This window comes from Merops nubicus, unplaced genomic scaffold (assembly GCF_000691845.1).
Source record: "Merops nubicus isolate BGI_N331 unplaced genomic scaffold, ASM69184v1 scaffold494, whole genome shotgun sequence".
NCBI lineage: Eukaryota > Metazoa > Chordata > Aves > Coraciiformes > Meropidae > Merops > Merops nubicus.
The window spans coordinates 23,090-33,700 of NW_008602095.1; positions in this window are offsets into that span (position 1 = coordinate 23,090).

Consider the following 10,611-nt stretch of genomic DNA (forward strand, 5'->3'; position numbering starts at 1 on the left):
ATGTTGAATAAGGTCTGGATTGTAAATTTCAATCACGTGCAATTATTTTATTTTTTGATTAGAGCAGAAGTCAAGAACCTTATGTTTCCTAACAAACCAAACCCAATATTAAGCATATGTCCCTGTATTTCAATTTAACTTACATTTTTCCCTTGTATTGCTTGTGTTCAATTTGTGCGTTGGTTTAAGATAATAAACAATTATGCTAGAAGACCAGACCTAGATTTTCAATACTTTTAGGTCAAGAAGCTTTGTCAGCCAGGAATCTAATGGAAGATGTAACATGACTTTTAAAAAATGAATTCTAGGTATAGACCTTGATTTAAATTTTATATGCCAACTTCAGAAAAGCTCACAAGTTTAGATGCATGGTTTCCACTTCACCTCATGCCACAACTGTTGGTGTAGAGTTTATAATCACCATTTGGTAATCTGCTTTGGTGATTGTTGTTTGCAGAGGATTTTGTAAATCTGATCACTTAAAATCACAGGTTATTATAAAAATTATTCTAGCTGTGATTGCAGTGATGGTATCCATGGCCCTAGAGATGAAAAAGCAGTTCCAAAAAAAACATAACTGACTTAATTATGTGAAATTAGATCATGACTGAACTACTGGAAACTTGGCAGGGAACTGGATAGACAGTCAAAATCATATCATCTATTCTATATGTGTAAATACCATAGTTACACACAGCCCTGCATATGTACACAGACCTGCCTCACAAAACTGGATGGAGAATTTGGCATTTGGCTTGTCCATATCATACGTCTCTTCACATTACTCCATGCCCAGGTCTGTACTTACAGCGTTGTCAATCCGAAACCACTAGAACATACTGACCCAAACACGGCAGGGACATACCCAGGCAGATTTTGCCTTCTCTAGTACCCAAAGCTTTACAAAAGCCTATGTCCACGCTCCCTGGTGAATGGGAACTTGCTCTGGCTCAGCACCCAAGCGTTCACATAACAGGGACCACGCTGGAGTACGGACCTGCCCACCGCTGAAGTACGCCCCTGCCACTGGCTTCCTGCGTCTTATCACCAAGAACAACACAGAAGAAAGCGCTTCTCTCCTTTTCTTAGTGACAGTTAATCATCAAGTTCTTGCACCAATGACTTTTATGTTTACCAGAACAGCAATAAAGTACTTGGCAGAGCATTTCCAAATTGTCTGGAAATAGCTGTTTTCATCTGTTTTATGTGATGTTTTATTTTTCTATGTGAATGTCACAGAGAAAGCTGCTAATATTGCTCGGACAGGAGAATGTGAACTTTATCAACAGCAAAGGATTTCAGAACAGCTACAGCTTAAGATAGTCTAAGACATGCTGATGTGGTTAAATTAAGAACCCTCATACTGGCTGCCCACAGAATCCTGGCCCAGAATAAGTGATAAATGCTGCTGCAAGACTTGCAGAGCAAGTGTTATGGAGCCTTCTCAGTTCCCACTAGTGAAGGACGACCTTTGTAATTGATCAGACTGCTTCTCCAAATGGATAAAGACAATTTAATGCATGAATCCAAGCATTGTGAAAAATGCCTCATAGAGGAAGAAAATGTCTCAGTATCGTAACACCAGTCTCCAAAAGCACAGTAAGAAACATGTTTCCATGGGATCCCTGTGGGCAGAAAGCCCACAAATGCTTTGGACTTGTTGCCTTTTTATAGTTTCTGCTGCATCCAGGGCATTTGAGCTCTTTCTACACAGTCTGATACTTGTGGTGCAGTGAACCAGGCTGACACACATCAGTCACTCAGTAACTGCTCAGCTACGGCCTTGGGAACCAAAAAGAATAGAAATCCCTGAGGTGTTGAAGTAACAACATTCCCTCTAAGAGGGGTACGTCTTGTGTTCCTTACTTAGTTCATAGCCAGAAACCAAAACATGCTTTTTCATCTGAGTAATGCTACAAGATTTGGCTTGTAATGGGAGTATGAACATTTCAAAAAATATTTGGTGCAGCTTCTCTTATTTGAAAAAGACACTGACATCTGTCTTTCTGACTACCAGACACAATGCCTGGGGCTGGCCCCTGTCATCCAGAGGACAGCATCTCAATGGTCCTACACTGTGAACACAGAGGGTAGCTTAGACCTGTACATTGCATTGGAAATACCTGTGCTGGCCCCACTCGTGCTAACTCTGGAGCCAAAAGTACTGTCCTTGTCTATCAACTCAGGTCCAGAAAGCCTGGACTGTCTGTTGTGCTCAGGTTAAAAAATCATTCCTTATTAAAAATGTTTCCACAGAGAAAGAGACAGGAGAAACATGGCACTACAGCTCAGAACTCCTTATCCGGGTTAGTGCCAGCATGAGGATCTTGGCTCTATGCACCATGGTGGGCTAAACAACACAAATCCTCACATCAATCTCCTTATAAACTACCACTCTAGCCACATGGTAATACCACTGATGCCAGAATTTTCAGGAGGAAGTATGCCTAGTGACTGCTTGCAAAAATAGAGCTGATGCAAGTAGAGAATCACTTACAATTCCTCTTACGCTCCTTGGTGAGTTTACTGTGCTTTGGGCTGACCCTGCCCCCAGCAAGTACCCTCTTCTCTGGAGGAATTATGCTGCTCCAGAGCCCTGTGAGCTAATACAGAAGCAGGTAGGTCTGTGCACAGGTTGGGCCTCAGCAAGTACCCAGCAAGTGAGACCACCAGCACTGTCTCAGGCAAAGATGAGGAGCGAGAAAAACACTCCAATTGATTCAGCATATATATATATGTATATAGTCATTGTTCTACTCCAACTGGCAACTAAGCATCACACAGGTGCTTGCCCACTCCCCCATGGTGGGATGAGGGAAAGAATCTGAAGAGTAAAAGTGAGAAAACTGGTGGATTGAGATACGGACAGTTTAACAGGTAAAGCAAAAGGCACATGTGTAAGCAAAGCAAACCAAGGCATTCATTCACCACTTCCCATGGGCAGGCAGGCGTGCAGCCATCCCCAGGACAGCAGGGATCCATCACATCTAACAGTTCCTTAGGGACAAACGGTTGTACATTCCTGTCATGGAAGCAGAGATACCATGGCAGAATCACCAGAAGTTTCTCCTGCTCTTAGCAGAGTTCAATGACATAGGAGTTAAGCTCTGTTTGAAGTAGCCACTTCAAAATTTCTACAGTTGAGTACTTACCACCTCAGGCTGGTTTACCGACGCAGTGTAAACTCATTAAAAAGTGCAGTCATCCCTCTTGTTGGCTCTGCACAGAGCTGGTTTGATCCAGCAAGGCTTCCTCACTCAGGTGCCACTGTGCAGGCTCCAGGGCCAACTTGCATCTTGCTCTCTCCCACCACAACACTAATGTTGTGCAGAGCTCAGCTGGCTGCTCCTGCAGCTGCTCCAGCTATACAAACAGGACCATATGAGCGGTTTCCCTGCATGTGATACCACATGAGAGGTAAGATGGGATCAGAAGACATTTTGGGTTGCAGTGGCAATAATTCCTTTATTATCAGTTCTACTCCTCATTTTCCAGAATATCCTACTCTCCTCTTACCCTGGACAGTGGAGTTAGCTGTTCTACAGATGCCGCAGCAGCGCAGCAGTGTAGATACCAAGAGCAGATGTATCTTTAGTCTGTGAATGAGCTGATTTTGTGTGTTGGATTTAAGTAAGTCCATGCCTTAACTAAAAACAATAACATCATATTATAGCTATAATGAAAAATTAATGAAGGGAAATTATTTTAAGAGTGTGGCTTGACAGTTATAATTCTTGTATTCTGCCTTACAAGGCAAGCAGAAACTCATGAGCTATCTGCACTGGTGACAGCTGTATGAATTTTAGTATTTCAGGTATATTTTTTGTAACTTTATCTAAGTCCTGGTGTTATGATCAGTATGTACCACACAAAGATGCACCATAAATACAGTCTCTGCCTTAATGTATATTTGAAGCTTTAGGGATTGATCCTGGAATGAAACTGATAGGGTCTCAACACAGATTAGGAGACTCTGAGGCAAATCCATGCAGAAATATGAACTCTGAGACTCATTCTATCATATACCCATACCAACATTTATCTGAGACTTAGAAATTTCATCCTGAAACGCCTACAGTGTGGAGACAGTTAAGATTTCCATATTTATAGGTTTAAAGGTCAGAAGGATCAGTGATGATCCCCAGTGTGATCTCCTGAACAGAGCCCACATCATCTCACTTGCCAGTTTCCTCGTGAAGCCCATAAAATGTTTGAAAGAGAATGCATTTTTAGGTAAGACATCAAATTTTTATTTAAAGACTTGAGTTGATGGAAGACTCATCACACTTGTGCAAGAATTCTTCAGGAGCTAATAATGATCAGGACCAACAAAAGGCAGGTTTTCCCTAGCTCTCTGAGATTTGCTTAGTGATACCAATTTTATGCTAAAAGTAAAACTAGCAGTCTGGACAGCTCTTTCACAGTCTTCTTACTGTTTTGATGCTGTGAGTTACAAAGATACAAAAGTTATATAAAAAGATGCATAAAAGATATAAAATATAAACACATGCTGCTAAACATACTTTTTAGTTACCAATAGAACACAAAGAAATGAATTGACATGAAAATTTGTGAATATAATTTTTCCACATACAGAGCAAAACTATTTATTGAATAACCTTGGATATATTTCATATATCACCTGTATACCGTTGGCAGTTTTGTAGTCTTCATGCCATACTCATCTAAACTACTGTTAGGGTTTTCTTTCTTACTGAGTACATCCTGCTATTGTCCCACTGGCTATATAATTTAGCTCTCTCTCATAACTAGCAATTAGGATTGCTTGCTATCAACGCCTTAATTTTTACATTTCTGTTTTTGCTTGCTCTTTTATTACAATATATTTTAAATTAAGATCATAGAATCATAGAAACATAGAATCATAGAATCCTTTAGGTTGGAAGAGACCTTTAAGATCATCAAGTCCAACCATTAAGCCAACACTACTAAGTCCTCTGCTAAAACAGATCAGAATCTGTCAGGGTTGGAAGGGACCACAAGGGTCACCCAGTTCCAACCCCTCTGCCATGAGCAGGGACACCTCCCACTAGATCAGGCTGCCCAGAGCCTCATCCAGCCTGGCCTTAAAGACCCCCAGGGATGGGGCCTCAACCACCTCCCTGGCCAACCCATTCCAGGGTCTCACCACTCTCATGGGGAAGAACTTCTTCCTCACGATAATCCTGATTATATGAGCACAGTTCTGTATTTATGGGTAGCTAGTACAACATTCTTCTGAATGCACACAGAACAATCACAGGCAGGTTCTGACACTATCACTATTAAGAAATTATCATCTCTTAACATTTCACTGATGGTATGGGATGCCCGGTACGTCTCCAGCACTGAAATTGCTTCTAAACCAAGGGTTTGATAAGGAAGTGACAGGCTACACCACCTGTGATAAGGCATTCATACTGTTCACCTTCTCACCAATATGCAGCCCAAACCAAGCAGAGCAGGATCCTTCTTCACCACCTCATCCTTCACATCCTTTTTCATCAACTCATCCTTCACACGCCACTATAACTGTCAAAAGATCAGCAAGACTGAGGTGCTAAAACGTTTACCTTAGAGTAACTTAATGCTGTTTCTAGTCACTGAGCTTCTTATAACTCCTCATATCTTGAGCTGACACAGACAACATGAGCACCTTCTTGACCATCCATTCTGTACTCAATGTACAACGCCTCAAGCAGCAACACAAGCTAAATTTTTCTCCATGAAGATAAGACAGCAATCTCACTCAGAATTTAATGTCACTGTCTCCTGCCAGCAGAATGGACTATCTCAGCTTAAATGCAAGCACTCAGAGAATGGAAGATACTTTGATGGCCAAACTGATATCAAGACTGGTCTGTTGCCTAAGTTATTGAGAACTTGTTCTCATTTCCAGGCTGTTGTGATTTGAGGCTTGGGGCAGGACAGGTGCCAATTAGGACCCTGCGGGTCGCAGGGGGAAGCAGTTATTCCCTCCCCTTCCTCTCCACACTCTATAAATAAGAGGCAGGGGGTGGGTGCTGCAGGCAGGAGAGCACAGCAGGGCGGGCGGCATCCACGTGCTTCCCAGCAACCCTGCGCCAGCCGAGATCGGGTTTGGTACAGCTTGTATTTACTTTGTTTCCCCCCATCTTTATATATCTATATATATATAAATACATATACACCTCCCTTCTTGTTTTCTGTTCACTGTTAAACAATATACTTTATTTTTATTAATTCCAATCAGTGCAAAGTCTCTCTTACTCCTGACTTGCCTTGTTTCTCTCTCCATCTGGGGGAAAACTAAGGGATAGGGAGGGGGAGTACAAATTCTGCTCCGTGGGGTCCTGCCCTGGGCCCTTAAACAAAGACACAGGCTGAGACTGAGTCTTTACTGTCATAAGGTTTGATAATGGACAGTAAAAACTCAGACACATAAGTCAAGGTAAGGCTCATCCATCCTGATCTATTGACAAGTATAAGCAAGAAGCTGCCAGTGGCTAGCTCTTCACTCTGAGGCCGGCCTTTGCCAGCCACCTCTCTGCACAGGGCCAGAGCAACTTCACGGTTCACACGAACCTCTTCAACCCAAGGGACACATGTCCCAAGGATTTCTAGAACTGAGCAGCATTTATTTTCTCAAAATAAATCCCAGCATTAACACAGGCACAGAGCCTACTGAGGATGTCCTCTCTGCAATTTCTCTGTCCTAGGTGAGGAATGAGATACCTATGTGTGGGAAATGCTCCATTCTTTCTATAGCATACTTCATTCATCCTGTGCAATGGTATTATTGCTGAGATAACTTTATTTTCATGCCACATTTATGTGGCACATGGACATAATATTTGCCTCACCTGGATTTTCTTACCAGTGACCCACTTAGCTCACAGTCTTGCTTTTTATAAGATGTTTACGATTGTGAAAGGTGTCTGCGATTACTCCTCAAGGACTTGTGCAGCTCGGGCTGAAGGGCAGCAGGCTCCTGCAGCTTCGTTTGCTGTGTCTCAGTCTATGTTTAGGAGATAAATCCTGCCTGTATGCATGTCAGGGGACTAGCAGTCGACATGGGCCCATTCATCTGTAACCACAAAAGACTCTCAGCACCATTAGAATGTCTGTCTAACACATACCTCCACTGCCACAGCATGGAAGAACCACATACATAATGGGTTTATCTTGACAGCATCCTTAGATGGTTATGAAACATTATCTCTTCAGACAGGGAATGGAGACAGACATGCATTCCAAGCAATATTAAATGGAGGGCTGAGAATTTCCAAGTAACAGCCATCTAACACACAGAGTGGGGCTGAGATAGCTAATACGTATCACAAAGGTCAAAAAAACCCTCAACTTTTCTGCTCAATTATCTCTAATTTTACACAATCTAGTTTGAAAAAAGTGAGGCAATTTCTGCTTCATTTATGTTCCTATATGAAAATTATTTAGTATTTTCCTCAATCCCACTGCATTTTTTCCTAAGTTCCATAGCACACTACAAAGTGTCTCCATTTCTGATACCTGCTTTATGTTTTCAAGTATGGTTTTACAAAAGATTTAAAATCTAATAACATTCTATATTTTAGTAAGTGAAAAAGAAAAAGAAAAAAACCAAAACCAAACCAACAACACAATCCAGCCCTAGAATAGCATATCTGTTGCACTTACTGCATTTTCTTCACTAGTTTGCTAGTTCAAAGTCTGTGCTCTAAGTAGGGTAACTTCAGCGTTTAAAATCATTTCGTGCCCTCTAGTGGCAGCCCTGCCAGGCACCCTGAACAGCGACATTTCAGTTGACATTGGAAGCCGTTTGCCTTCAGTTTGGCTTTCACTCCCCCAAATTACAGATCCCCAGGAACCTGTGAGTCTATGAAATAAGATACATTTTCACTGAATCATAGGCTATCAGACTCAACTGGGTAGAATAAGATACCCTGAAACTTCGATTCCCAGTGAAGGTGGCAGAAATTCCTGACCAAGCAAAGCATTCAGACACATGTCTTGTGTAGCTAAAATGCTGTAAGCCATTAGGAGCTACTCTTACTTTGAAATCCTTGCATCTGCTAGTCTGAACAACAAGAAACAAAGATCAGTTAATCCAGTTCTTCCACTTGTCACTGCAAATGGTTACCAATGGCCTAATAGTCTGTCTGCTTCAGGGTCCTTAAAAATCTTTTTTACACTGTTTTCTAATTTTGCAGGTTGGTTTTCTTGAAAATAATTGGTAAGTTTGTTAAAATGTTAAATTTAACATCCACAACAGAGTGCCTGCACACAGTGGTAATCAGAGTTGGCTCACTGGTGGGAGGAAGATGGAAAATGTCACTTACAACTTCATTATTGTTCCAAATTATCTTTGTAATTTTGTTCACTAGGAAAATAATATAACATGCTTTTTCCTTTTATAATTTTGCCTTATTGATGGTATGAGACCCTGAAAAACCATAAACTGATTTATCTCAAGATAAAACTGGAAGATTTTAAAGATTAACTACTTCACTAGTTTACACTTATTTATTTAAGAAATGTTATTATCATTAGCTTTACAGCTCTCATGCCTTCAGATTCACCTGCTAGCAGTTTTTGCACCTCTTGAATTTGACACCTTTGCTTCTGTCCATTTGAGATACAAATTCTGAGCCAGTACTTACTAAGAAAATTTTGGATCCAATGCACTAAATGGGGCAGGGGTAAGCAGGACAGCTGCCACCTCCACTACTAAACCCAAGGAAGTAAGGCAGGTGTCTATATCTGTCCTTTCATCCTGCCCTGACCTTCGCAGCCACAGCCTGAAAGACGTCGGCATGACCACTTGGAGCAGCAAAATCCCATTTCTGAATTTGCTTTGCAGCTGCACAAAACATCTTGCTGGTCCCTCCAGGCTGTTCAATGAAAGCAAATCTTAAATGTATCTATTCACACAAATCATATAAAGTAAAGTAAAATACATATAAAACAGTAAGTGGTAAAGAAAAGGCATATGAGGAGCTGATTTCCTGTAGTAGTTTAACCTGTGAAGATTAACATGAATGCACAAGACTGCCCAGATAAATGTTAAGAGTAACTTTGGAAGGCACACAAAACCCCAATCCCATCTACCTTTTGTTGGAGCCTTAGTCCTTGCTCTAGGCTGGCCACCCAGGCGAAGGGCAGCATGCTGAACCACACTCAGGTGCCATGGTAACCCCTGCTTCGAAGGCAGACACTGACAGCATGCTGGCTGCAGCAGAACGCTGGTAATCACCACCCTTGATGAAAAGAGAGCTTTGGCAGTTTCAAGAGCACTGACAGATGCTGACACAAGGCTTGAGGAGTTCCTCACAGCCTACTGGGGGTGGACTCATTATGGAATTTGGGACTAAAATGCTAGGCTGAGCTGATACATTAAAAAATTGTTAACTACACAAGGCAAGCCACAGTAACAGAAAAGTGCTGTGATAATATGTGCACTAACACGGAGAAAATTAACATCAGGAAAGAAAGTGAACAAAAGCAAAATTCAGGTATCAAGCACTAAAACCAGCAGTGATAGGAAGCAGTGGGTCTTGTAGCATTCCAGTGAATTGCCCCAGAAGAAGACAAATTATTTGACACAAAGACCTCTGAAGAGTAACATACACTTTGAACTACGTCAGAGAAAGGAGCAAAAGCTGGATATCTGGCCAGGGGATGCTGAGAAAGAGTGAAGAACTGGGACCCAAATAGGCACATCTCCAGAGAACTTCTTTCTAATCATTCATGAACAGGCAGAAATCTTAAAAGAAACTTGTATCCAGGGGTCCAATCATATCTCAGAGATGATTAGTGGGTTGGGATCCATGTGATTAGACAACACAAGATGAGGTTCCACAGGAGTTATGAGGGGAAATGACCAAGGCAGGGAAAAATGCACCAGAGTGGGATTGAGGCTATCCCACAGAAAACCAACATCAGCAGCATGAAGAGAGTTTTGGAGACAGCTAAAATACACATTATCCACAAGTAAAATGCACAGTTTCCTTACTCTAACCTTATTTTCCAGCTGGAGGAGGACCTCCAAAAACAATGCAGTCATCCCCGTCCCCCCGTCCCCACCCCCCACCCTAGCATCTGCATGATGCACCTCCTGCAGAGATGCTGAGGTGGTGACGGCACCAATTCTCTCTGCTTACCATGTGGGAGCCCTGGAAAGAAAACCAAGTACCCAGGAAGGTGCACAAACTTCTTGGCGAAACCTGGAGAATCACAGTGTTTTCAGTTCGAAGGGACCTTTAAAGGTCATCTAGTGCAATCCCCCTGCAGTGAGCAGGGGCATCTTCAGCCAAATCAGGTTGCTCAGAGCCCCCATCCAACCTGACCTTGAACATTTCCAGGGATGGGGCATCTACCACCTCTCTGGGCAACCTGTGACAGTGTTTCTCCACCCTCAGTGTAAAAAATTCCTTCCTTACATCTAGTCTGAACCTTTTAGTTTAAAATTATTACTCCTTGTCCTATCACAAGCGGTCCTACTCAAAAGTCTGTCCCCATGTTTCTCATAGGCACTCTTTTATTAGGGAAAGGCTGCGATAAGGTCTTCTCGGAGCCTTCTCTTCTCCAGGCTGAACGCCCCCAACTCTCTCAGCCTGTCCTTGTAGGAGAGCT